At 47.2% G+C, this 11,932-nt stretch overlaps 2 non-coding genes across 2 annotated transcripts; one reads left to right on the top strand and one right to left on the bottom strand.

The window, feature by feature from the left end:
- Positions 1 to 6,795: 6,795 nt before the first annotated feature.
- trnal-uaa (transfer RNA leucine (anticodon UAA)) lies at positions 6,796 to 6,877 on the bottom strand. The gene has a single exon. It is a non-coding gene; the product is annotated as a tRNA-Leu (tRNA).
- A 1,748-nt stretch (positions 6,878 to 8,625) lies between these two features.
- On the top strand, positions 8,626 to 8,698 carry trnar-ucg (transfer RNA arginine (anticodon UCG)). The gene has a single exon. It is a non-coding gene; the product is annotated as a tRNA-Arg (tRNA).
- Positions 8,699 to 11,932: the final 3,234 nt, after the last annotated feature.

Genomic DNA, 11,932 nt, shown 5'->3' on the forward strand with positions numbered 1-11,932 from the left:
TTCTCACCATTCCACCATGTAACCAAACACAAGGAGGAGGTTCCTCTAAATACCACTTGACATCACCTGCAATACAAACTGTTGCTATTTGGAGGTTCATCTTGCTCTTGTTCCAGACTACATTGGCAAAAGGATCATGAACCACAAGGAAATCATGGAACTCCAGATTGATTCAGGACTTTCTAACTCCATCGTATGACCTGGGAGCAAAGACTGGCCAGGCCTTCCTTAATTTATCAGTTAATTACTGCTTCAACAAACATGCCACTTAATTAAGTCACCAGAATTTCTCTCATTGAAAAACCCACCAGCCTGATTTCTTGACACGACATGAAAAATTCTCCAAGAACCCACAGTTGGGTGGAAAGATACCAGGTTGACCAGGAGGAGTCCTGCTCCTGAACCATGGATGGAACAAAGTCCACTGGAAAACTCAGCAGTTCCTGACTGCCAGATCCATCCGGGAGCTTGGGTCTCCCCTTGACTGTGGTGATCCATGAGATCAAGGAGGACAGAGGGAAGAAGGATCCTGTTGGAGATCTCCTCCCTTCTTCCTCCACTTCACTACTACTTGGATGTCAGGAATATGAGGTACTTTACTCAAATGAGGTATTAGGAGTTTCCTGTTTGACAAGAAGGAAGTCAGAGGTTCATCCCTCACTTGTTGGTGGTGCCCTCAACCTGCTGAGAGCATCACTTAGTTCTCTACAGAGAAACATGGCAGCTCTGCTGAAGGCTGCAGGAAACCTGCTGGAACGGAGACTTGGACTCAGGTCACTGGATTCAAAGTCCAGGGTGCCAACAGGTCCACCAGGGCATCTGTGCTTTACTTACCGTGTAAAAAGGACCACAGTGGTCGTCTGGTTTTAATTTAACAAACAAATACGGTTTAAAACTTTGAGACAGTGACACAAGGCTCTTATCTGAAGGGCCATGGGATGGGAAATATCCCAGACCTCTGAGATCAGAGCGTTCACTTTGATCTCAGGGTCCTGACTTTGGGGGTTCTTCCTTTGGTCTTCAAATACTTGTGGTTTTTATTGGCAGAACTTTCAACTTGCATGCAAAAAGAGAATCACAGTCCATGTAAACCCAGCAGACAGTGTTTATTTCTAATAAATCAGACAATTGCACAAATGAAAATGAAAGGAAAAAAACAATAAAATGTTTTAAAAACCTTCTCCACTCTAAAGCTTTTTAAAGTTCATTTGAAGGTTCAAAGGTGGAGGTGAGGAGGTCACCCTGATCCTCCCTGTCGTCACTGCCAGGATTCTTTCTTCTGGTGCTGTGGTTCTTCTGATGAAGGGGGCGTGATGTTTGCTGTCTCAGGCTCCACCAAATATCCTCTTTAGGACGCAACAATGTGGCCTCTTCACTGCTCCATCTTTCCTGCATCAGAGACACCAGGGTTCCTCCTGGTGCCGACCCCATCGTCCTTCTACCCAATGGTGCGGCCATGGATCCTCAGAGGAGGCTGGGATCCTTCTTCTCATCAGAGCCACAGTTTTTCCTGGAGGGAACAACAGGAGCTTTGTTGTAATGTTTTGCTCGGTGTTTCCTGCACAGAGCGTCAGGATCTGTGACGCCATCTTGTGGTAGGGGGTCATCATCTTGTTGTGTGGTAGTGGATTCATTGATCTGCTGTTTCAACACATTCAAGCTCATTATCCTACAAGTCAAAGTACATTTGGTGTGGAGTTTTAGTTTCTGTAGTATCCTAGAATGACTGAGAGCGCTTCCTAGTCTAGGCCTGCCTGCTGACCCGATACCGGTGAGCGTGTTACGTCATTTCCTGCCTGTAATACTGTCGCTGTGTTGTTCGACTCTCTCAATCCTCCCTCAGGTGCACTGCTAACTTAATCGCTTTAAGCACCACTGTATACAACGTTTTGGTGAAATACAGAGGTTTCTGTCACTTCAGTCTTTAGCAGGACTTTGCTCTGAAATTCCTCGTTCTATTTGTTCTATTTGCCACAGGTCCACTAGCTCACCTTAGCACACTAGCTATGGCCGCTCTCTCTCCCCCCACCTCTCCCTCCCTCTCCTGCTCCATGTGCCAATGTTTAGTTACTCCTCTGCCTCCTTTAGTGCTCATGGTAGTGTAATAAGTGTAGTTTGTTTGTAGTCCTGGAGGCGAGGCTTAGTGAGTTAGAGACTCGGCTCCGCACCATGGAAGCTAGCGCTAGTCCTTTACCTTCAGGAGCTGCTCAGTCCACCTTAGCGGGTGCGGAGCCACCTAGCCTAGCCACCGCTAGCAGCTCCCCCGCAGCTCCCGAGCAGCCGGGAACTAGCCAGTCCCGCTGGGTGACATCACGAGGGAAACCTAGACGCAGTAAGCCCGTGTTTGCCCACCAACCCCTTCATGTTTCCAACCGCTTTTCCCCACTCAGCGACACACCCAGCTGAGAGTGAAACTCTTCATGTCGGCTCTGTTGCTCGCAGCCCCGCTGTGAAGCCGACATTAGTTATTGGCAGTTCTGTTCTTCGCAACGTGAAGGTAGAGACACCAGCGAGCATAAAGTGCATCCCAGGGGCCAGAGCTGGCGACGTTGAGGCAAATCTAAAGCTGCTGGCAAAACATACGGTTAAATACAGTAAGATTGTAATACATGTCGGCGCTAATGACACCCGGCTTCGCCAGTCGGAATTAACTAAAGTTAACATGGCTTCGGTGTGCAACTACGCAAAAACAATGTCGGACTCCGTAATTTTCTCTGGCCCGCTGCCCAATTTAGCGAGTGACGACATGTTTAGCCGCATGCGTTCATTCCATCGCTGGATGTCTAGGTGGTGCTTAGATAACAACGTGGCTTACATAGACAATTGGAGCTCCTTCTGGGGAAAGCCTGGTCTGATTTGGAGAGATGGCGTCCATCCTACTTTGGATGGTGCATCTCTCTTATCTAGGAACATAGGCCAATTTATTAGCCATACTAATCCCTGACAAGCACCCAGAGTTCAGACCAGCAGGCAGAGCTGCAGTTTAACACGCCCCTCTGCTGGTTCCTTCGTGTTGTCACCCACCCAGCCTATAGAAACTGTGTCTGCCCTGAGGCTTTATAAGCCTGCACCCAAATCTGGAGGAGTAACTTATAGCAACTTAGTTAAAATTAAAACCACTGCTCCAGCAAACCAACCCAGTAAAACTATTAAATGTGGTTTGCTTAATATTCGATCTCTTGCATCCAAGTCTCTCCTAGTGAACGATTTAATTACTAATTATCAGATTGGTGTATTAGCACTCACTGAAACCTGGGAGCAGCAAGATGAGTGTGTTAGTTTAAATGAATCTTCCCCTCCTGGTTACATTAACTACCATGTACCTCGCACCACTGGCAGAGGAGGAGGAGTAGCTGCAATCTATCAGTCAAATTTGGTGCTTAACCCTCGACCTAACAGTTCATTTAACTCATTTGAGAGCCTTATTGTCAGCTTTTCCCACCCAGACTGGAAAGCAGAGAAACCACTCTTACTTGCAGTGGTGTACCGTCCTCCTGCACCTTGTTCTGAGTTCTTAGAAGAATTCCCTGACTTTCTGTCTAACTTGGCATTGAACTCAGACATTATAGTGGGTGACTTTAACATCCATGTGGACGTCAATGATGATTCTCTGGCCACTGCGTTTAAGTCGCTTCTTGATTCTGTTGGCTTCTGTCAGAGGGTAAAGAAACCCACTCACACTTCTAATCACATCCTTGATTTAGTACTCACTTATGGAATAGAAGCTGACCGCATCATAGTTCTTCCTCAGAACCCTGTCTTGTCTGATCACTCCTTAATTACATTTGAATTTACTTTAACAAATTATATCCTACCTGGGAAAAAGTCCCACTTCAGTAGATGTCTATCTGACACTGCTGTTTCTAGATTTAAGGAGCTTATTCCAGCAGAGCTTGCTGCCACATCTTGTAATAATATATTGGGCAGTTATGCTGATTTCACCCCCTCGCAGGTAGACTATCTTGTGGACAGCACTGCAGCAGCACTCCTTGGGACACTTGATGCCGTAGCTCCCCTGAAGAAGAAGGTTATCAACCAGAAAAGAATAGTTCCCTGGTACAGCCCAGAGCTGCGTGCCTTAAAACAGAAGACCAGACAACTGGATAGGAAGACACATTCCAGCCAGCACGAGGAAGTCCACCAAGCCTGGAAGGAGAGTTTATTAAGATATAAAAAAGAACTCTGTAATGCCAGAAGCACTTACTACTCGTCCTTAATAGACAAGAATAAGAACAACCCCAGGTTCCTCTTCAGCACCGTGGGCAGGCTCACCAAGAACCATAGTGCTGTTGAGCCATGCACCCCCCCAACTCTCAGCAGTAACGACTTCCTTTCTTTCTTTACTGAAAAGATTGTGAATATTAGAACGAAGATTGCCAGTAATGGAGGACAGACTACAGTCCCCATAGAAGCACCTCCCAGACTTGGTGCATACTTGGACAGCTTCTCCCCCATCGACCTGTCAAAATTAACTTCTGCAGTCGGTTCCTCCAAGTCAGCCACTTGTCTGCTGGATCCCATCCCAACAAGCCTCCTTAAGGATGCCTTCCCTCTAGTCAACACTTCTATATTAAATCAAATTAATCTTTCCTTAGTCACAGGTTATGTGCCACAGGCCTTTAAGGTGGCTGTCATCAACCCTTTACTTAAAAAACCTTCTCTTGACCCAGATGTGTTAGCCAACTATAGGCCAATATCCAACCTCCCCTACATCTCCAAGATTCTTGAGAAGGTTGCCCTGGAGCAGCTACATGAACATTTGCACAGCAACGAGCTCTTTGAAGCCTTCCAGTCTGGATTCAGGAAACACCATAGCACTGAAACAGCACTGGTCAGAGTCTCTAATGATCTTCTTATAGCTTCAGCCAGAGGTCTTGTCTCTGTGCTTGTCCTTTTGGACATCAGTGCTGCATTTGACACCATCGACCACAGCATCCTGCTACAGAGACTAGACCATGACATTGGGATTAAAGGAACTGCCCTAAAATGGTTTAAGTCCTACTTATCTGACAGGTTTCAGTTTGTTAATGTTAATAATGACCATTCGGAGTATAGCAGAGTTACATATGGTGGACCACAGGGTTCCGTTTTAGGACCGATTCTCTTCACTCTTTACATGCTCCCATTAGGTGACATAATCCGGAAGCACTCGATCAACTTCCACTGTTATGCAGATGACACACAACTTTACTTGTCGATGGAGCCAGACGACACAAGCCAGCTTACTCATCTGCAAGACTGCCTGAAAGACATTAAATCCTGGATGTCTTCTAACTTCTTAATGCTCAATTCAGATAAAACTGAGGTAATCATTTTTGGACCTAAACAGCACAGGGACACACTCTTGAATCGGATCTCTACTCTAGATGGCATCACCCTAACTCCGAGTACAACTGCAAGGAACCTTGGAGTCATTTTTGACCAGGACCTTTCCTTCAGCTCCCACATAAAGCATGTGACTAGGACCGCCTTCTTCCATCTGCGAAGTATCGCTAAGATTAGGAAGATCCTTTCCCAGAGTGATGCTGAGAAACTGGTGCATGCATTTATCACTTCTCGGCTGGACTACTGCAACTCTCTCCTGTCAGGATGTCCTAAATACTCTCTAAAGAGTCTCCAGCTGGTCCAGAACGCTGCAGCGAGGGTTTTGACGGGAGTTAAGAAGAGAGAACACATCTCTCCCACTTTAGCTTCTCTCCACTGGCTTCCTGTAGGATCTAGAATCGACTTCAAAGTCCTTCAGCTAACTTATAAGGCTCTCAATGATAAAGCTCCATCCTATTTGAAAGAGCTCATTAGTCCCTACTGTCCCACCAGAGCACTCCACTCCCAGAATGCAGGTCTTTTAGTGATTCCCAGTATCAATAAAAACAGACTGGGAGGTAGAGCCTTTAGTTACCGGGCTCCTCTACTGTGGAACCAGCTCTCTCCATGGGTCAGAGAGGCAGACACTTTAACTACGTTTAAGTCCAGGCTTAAGACCTTCCTCTATGACAGAGCCTTCAGTTAGGACTGGTTCAGGTAGCTCTGAACCATTGATAGCTATGCTGCTACAGGCTTAGACTGCTGGGGGACACATCAGGTTACATGGAGCCCTTCCCTCCTCTCCCCTCCTCTCCTCTCCTCTCCTCTCCTTTCCCCCTCTCTCCTCCTCTCCTCCCTGCACATTTTTGGAACTGTCATTACCATTACTTGTTGCACTTTGTAGTTTGGCCTTGGTGTCTCGCAGTCTCTCTGTGTTTCCACAGATCCACCAGAGCCCCAACCGCCGCCTGCATCGCCCCCCCCCCCTCTTATTCCCTACTGTCACACCGGCCTGTGCTCCCCTTCCTTGAACCAGTCTACCATCCAGTCCCCCATCAAGCTGGCTTGCTCTCCCTGCCTCCCCTTCCAGAAGCTTCCTTCTTCAGCTGTTATTAACATTTCCGTGTTTCCCACATTTTGTATTGTAAACTGTTTTCTTGTCTGTAACAACATCTACTGCATGTCTGTCCGTCCTGGGTGAGGGATCCCTCCTCTGTTGCTCACCCTGAGGTTTCTCAGATTTTTCCCTGTTAAAAGGGTTTTCTATGGAGTTTTTCCTCAGTCGATGTGAGGGTCTAAGGGCAGAGGATGTTGTTATGATGCCATGTGAAGCCCTTTGAGACTAACTGTTTGTGAAAACGGGCTATCCAAATAAAATTGCCTTGCCTTGCCTTGCCTTCTTCTTTTGGTCACAGGTTTGAAAATACCAGTGGAAGTGAAAGGAAAGACTGTGACAGACCTGCCACACCTCTCCAGTGACCTGGGACATGATGGCAGTGGTGGGATTTGAACCCACGCCTCCTCAGAGACTGGAGCTTAAATCCAGCGCCTTAGACCACTCAGCCACACTACCTCACTGTGCTGCTCTCTGAGTTGGTCTGCTAAAGGCATGTTGAAGAGGAAGTCACATCATGATATCAAACTTATTCTGAAGGGGGACCCCTTCCCTCCACGGTCACAGGAAGTGACAACAGTGCTGCTAAAAGCAGGAAAGAAATGGTAAAAGGACTCAGTTTGTACAGAGCCTTTCTACCTCAGCAGCACTCAAGGAGCTGAACAATGTCCTCTCATTCACACACTCACACACTGATGCTGAAGGCTGCCATGCAAGGAGCCAACCTACTCATCAGAAGTATTTAGGGGTTCAGTATCTTACTCAAGGACACTTTGACATGGTCACTGGAGAAAGTGAGGATCAAACCAGCCACCCTTTGGTTGCCAGACGGCCACGCTACTCCTGAGTCATGTGACCTGGATAAGATGGTGAACTACAGCTGATCGCCATGCTAGCAAACCTCTTTTGTTTGGTTTGGTTGTTGTTTAGTGACTGTGGATGAATACACAGGAGAAGTTGAGCATAAATTTGTGTTCCCTGTTCACTTGAATATCTGCAGGAGTGTGAGGTGGAAATAATACTTGTGGGAGAATGAGAGTTCAGTCTCAGCGCTATGACCTGTGCTGACACTAAAACATGTCAGCCCACAGAACAAAGATGGCAGTCCTCTGGGAGAGCAGGTACACCACACATACATGAAGAAACCCTACAGGAAACAAATATGTTGCCAGAGACTTTTACTCTGTTTTTGTTGTTTACCCAAGTACAGGATTGGAGGGAGACTGATGGTCGCTGTTTGGGTTTTTGAAAAACAAGGAGGCTGTGGGTTCAAGTTGGATTCTCAGAGACTATTTCCCCAACCTCTACATTGGCATCTCCACTGTCATCCAGTCATGTGACTGAAGTCATCCAGTCACGTGACTGAAGTCATCCATTCACGTGACTGAAGTCATCCATTCATGTCAGTGATGTCACTTGGCAGGACTCTCATTACCAAATCGGCTGCTCTGCAGCACAATACACAATCATTAGCTCAGTGCTACGTGAGCCAAGAGCAGCAGGTGAGCAGACAAGCCGCGTTACCTGTCCGAAGCAAAACATCCGGCGCGGAAATGGTGGAAACTGGTGATGAAAACGGGCTCTACAAATAAAATTGCCTTGCCTCCCCGTCCATGTGTGGGTTCTCTCTGGTACTCCGGCTTCTTCCCACCGTCCAAAGACATGTAATTTGGGACGAGGCTGATTGATACTCTAAATTGACTGTAGGTATGAATGTGAGTGTGAATGTGAGTCTCTGTGGCGCTCGGCTGTTAACAGAGAGGCTGGTGGTTGGAGCCCCCCAGGGACCAGGACCAGGCTCTACTGGTGCTCAGGACTCTGTTGATCAGCTGCTGAGTTGCTACTTGATGTCAACATTGGTCTGTTTCATCCTGAGTAGTTTGATCCTAGCAGAGTTGCTGCATCAATGATCTGAATGTGGACGGACAGATTGACCCTCCACAGCAGATGCCTGTGACAGATCTCTGGATGAGACGCTTCAGTCTTCAATTTTAGTAGCAGTGTGGAGGAGGCCGGCCGGCTGTGGTTAAAGTGGTGGGGGCTCTGGAATGAAGGGGGTCACTGTTTGGTTCTCAGATGCTCCAGCTCAGGTTAGCGAGGTGGTGGAGAAATGAGTGCCAGTTGGAGCCTCTTGGGTCACGGGAGGCTTCACTCCTGGAGGTGGAAATGATGAGGAGTTTGTATGTAATAAGCCCCTCCCCTCTGTAGGGCTGGTGGCGCAATGGATAACGCGTCTGACTTCGGATCAGAAGATTGTAGGTTCAACTCCTGGCCAGCTCGCTTTGAACTTTATACTGAGAAGATGAAGTGAGAACCAGTGATCAGAGTCACTGAAGTCCTCCCAGGTTTCCTCCTTGTCTGCTGGAAACATGAACACATGAATGATCCTGCTACCTCTCATGTTAAGCTGCACTTGACAGTGACAGCAGGAGAACAAAAATCCCAGTGTGTCATCAACATTTCCTGTCAAATCAATGATAGAAGCTGTTGAATTTCTGGATCAGAACAAGGAGAAAGGAGCCCCAATGAAAGAGTGATGGTTCTTGATTCTGATTTTGTTCTTCACTCCTACACCAGAGAGTGAAAGTGTGGGCTGGCTGGGAGCAACTGCCTGCTTCAGAGTGGCAGGAGCCTCAGGACTTTCCAGTGAGAGCTGCAAACTTCCACCAGCGCCCAGTGCCAGCAGGTCTACATGATGGAGCTGAGAAGAACACAACAACACCAGATCACTGGAGAATTACTGTGTTCTCTTTTGGTGTCCCAGTGTTAATTTGAGGATCTAAACCTGATATTTAGAAAATCAGACAGCACAGAAAAAGAAAATGCCACCACATCACTGAAATTTTCTGTTATACAAATGAACGTGTTGACTCTTTTTGTATAAGCCCTGCCACTGAGGTCCCCAACATGAGCTGGAGTTGGGAATCTTGAACTGAACCTGGTATCACAGCGACCCCTACTGCTGCAAAATGGAACAGCAACACTGAACCAAGTACAGGATTGGAGTGAGACTGATGGTCGCTGTTTGGGTTTTTCAAGAACAAGGAGGGCGTGGCTTCAAGCTGGATTCTCAGAGACTATTTCCTCTGCTACTCTTACGTCCACTTCTGTCAACGTGCAGACATCTTTCTCGTTTCTGCGTACTTCAGGTGACAGCAGAGCTGCTGAGATGGCTGGTTGCTGCTGGAGGAAACGGTCCAGGATCTCCAGTGAGCTATTCCAACGTGTCACCACGTCAATCACCATCTTGTGCTCAGGAAGCTCCAGCACCCTTTGCTTCTCACTGAGGATGCGGCTCGCCGTAGAGCTACGATGAAAAAATCCAGCGATGTGTCTGACTCTGCCGAGCAAGCGTGCAGCTGTAGGGACTTAAATTAAGAAGGTGTGCAAAGCAACCAATGTGCAACAAGCCCGTCATCTCCGCAGCGCGGACAATATTTGCTGCTGAGTTTTCTCGCTGTGTGGCTGGTTTCCACGGCTCTGGTTTGAAGAACATGGCATGCGAAGATCCAGTCGCTAATGTAGTGAGCTGTAATGGTCAGATATGAATGATGATGTCATCAGGGCTTTGACAGTAGCTAGAATTCTGTCTTTGATCTCAGGAGGACATGAAAGAAAGACAATTGAGGAAAGTAGAAGAGAGCATGGCAGCATGATGGTGCAGTGGTCAGCACTGTGGCCTCACAGCAAGAAGGTTCTGGGTTTGAGTCCAGGCTCGGGTGGGGAATCTTTCTGTGTGGAGCCTGCATGTTCTCCCCATGAATGCGTGGGTTCTTTCCGGGTACTCCGGTTCCTTCCCACCGTCCAAAGACGTGTAATTTGGGACGAGGCTGATTGGACACTCTAAATTGATCATAGGTATGAATGGTTGTTTGTCTCTGTATGTTGGCCCTGTGATGGACTGGTGACCTGTCCAGGGTGAACCCCGCCTCTGGCCCGTAGATGCTGGGATAGGCTCCAACCCCCTTGACCATCAATGTAGGTGTTTTGTTAATTGCATGCCACATGAAATTATTATTGGTCAGTTTCCTAGCAACAGTCTCACAGTGGCGAGACAAGAACACTTCTACTTTTGATGATGACAGTTTGTTCAACACTGAACTTCATCCAGTACCATGTTGTCAAACACTGGAACCTCCACAGCACCTGAACAGGGACTTGAACCCTGGACCCTCACATTAAAAGTCTGATGCTCTACCATCTGAGCTCCTCAGGCTCTTTCTACAGCATTGAGACAGGAACAGAAACACCTGTGAAGGTCAAACTGATGCTTTCTTGACTTGTTCAGTCCTCCATGTTGAAGTCCACCATGCTTTTGATTGGCTCTGATTCTCTGTGGCAAAATCCAACAAGAGGCTCCAAAAATGTCCTGAATGTCACAAGAATGCACAGGACAAGATGTTAGTTTCCTTCATGTCTGCAGTTCCTCCACTGGAAAGTAAAGTCAATGCTGCTCCTCTGCTGAAACCTGGGATCGGACCAGGGACCTTTAGATCTTCAGTCGAAGGCTCTCCCAACTGAGCTGGTTCAGTTCTGAGTGAGGGCCCTGCTTCTCTCATTTATAATCTCTTCCATTCTCACTGGACCTTAGAGAGGATTGGAGCTTCTGAAGTCCTGACACATTGAACAGTTCTCCAGGACCATTTTTGATGGATGTCTGAATCACACCAGCCTTTTTTGTTTGTCTTCTTGCACCACCGTGCCGCCCCTACTAGTCGTCTACATATCAGTGTTCTCAGTATTGCACGAACATTCACATCAGTATTGTGCTAATATTTTATTTCCTGGCTCTTCAATCCTCCTATTATGAAGTTGATTGCTTCAGCGACCAGGAGACGTTATCATTGGCAGCTAGTTTACTATTATTGCTGCTGCTGTTGTTGGTTGCGTGTCTGTCTTTCATCCCCCTGTCCCTCTGTCTTTCTCTCTGCTTGTCTTTCACCCTCATCTTGTTCCCATCTTTTTGTCATTCTCTCCCTCCTTTCTCTCTTTCTTTTGTCTTTCCTTCTCTATATTTGTCTTCTGCTGTCTGTCCTGTCCTGCTCTCTTTCAACAACCAACCAGTCAAAAAAATATGATAAAAGAACTCTTGGTTTGATTTGGCTTGAGACATGAAGAAGATAGGATTGTTTTCCTCTTAATTTTAGAAGCTTTTCCAGATTCATGAAAAGATCATCAATCAGTGCAGTATTTCAGACAGACTTCTGGTCTGTGAGGACGAGGAATCCAGCACAGATCCACAGAACTCCAACTGCCATCTTTGATGGTTCCTTTACAGTCTGTAGGGTGGAGAGATCCTCCTGAGTCTGGCTTGGAATGTTTGTCTGTGGATGTGTTGGCCCTGTGATGGACTGGTGACCTGTCCAGGGTGAACACGGCCTGTCGCCCAAAAGCTGCTGGGATAGGCTCCACCCCCTCATGACCCTGAACAGGATAAGCAGAAGACAATGGACAGAAGTCCTGACACATTGAACAGTTCTCCAGGACCATTTTTGATGAAGGTTTGGATCACAC

Source organism: Aulostomus chinensis, chromosome 1 (genome assembly GCF_037954235.1).
Source record: "Aulostomus chinensis isolate RoL2024-O1b breed Wild chromosome 1, RoL_Achi_v1.0, whole genome shotgun sequence".
Taxonomy (NCBI): domain Eukaryota; kingdom Metazoa; phylum Chordata; class Actinopteri; order Syngnathiformes; family Aulostomidae; genus Aulostomus; species Aulostomus chinensis.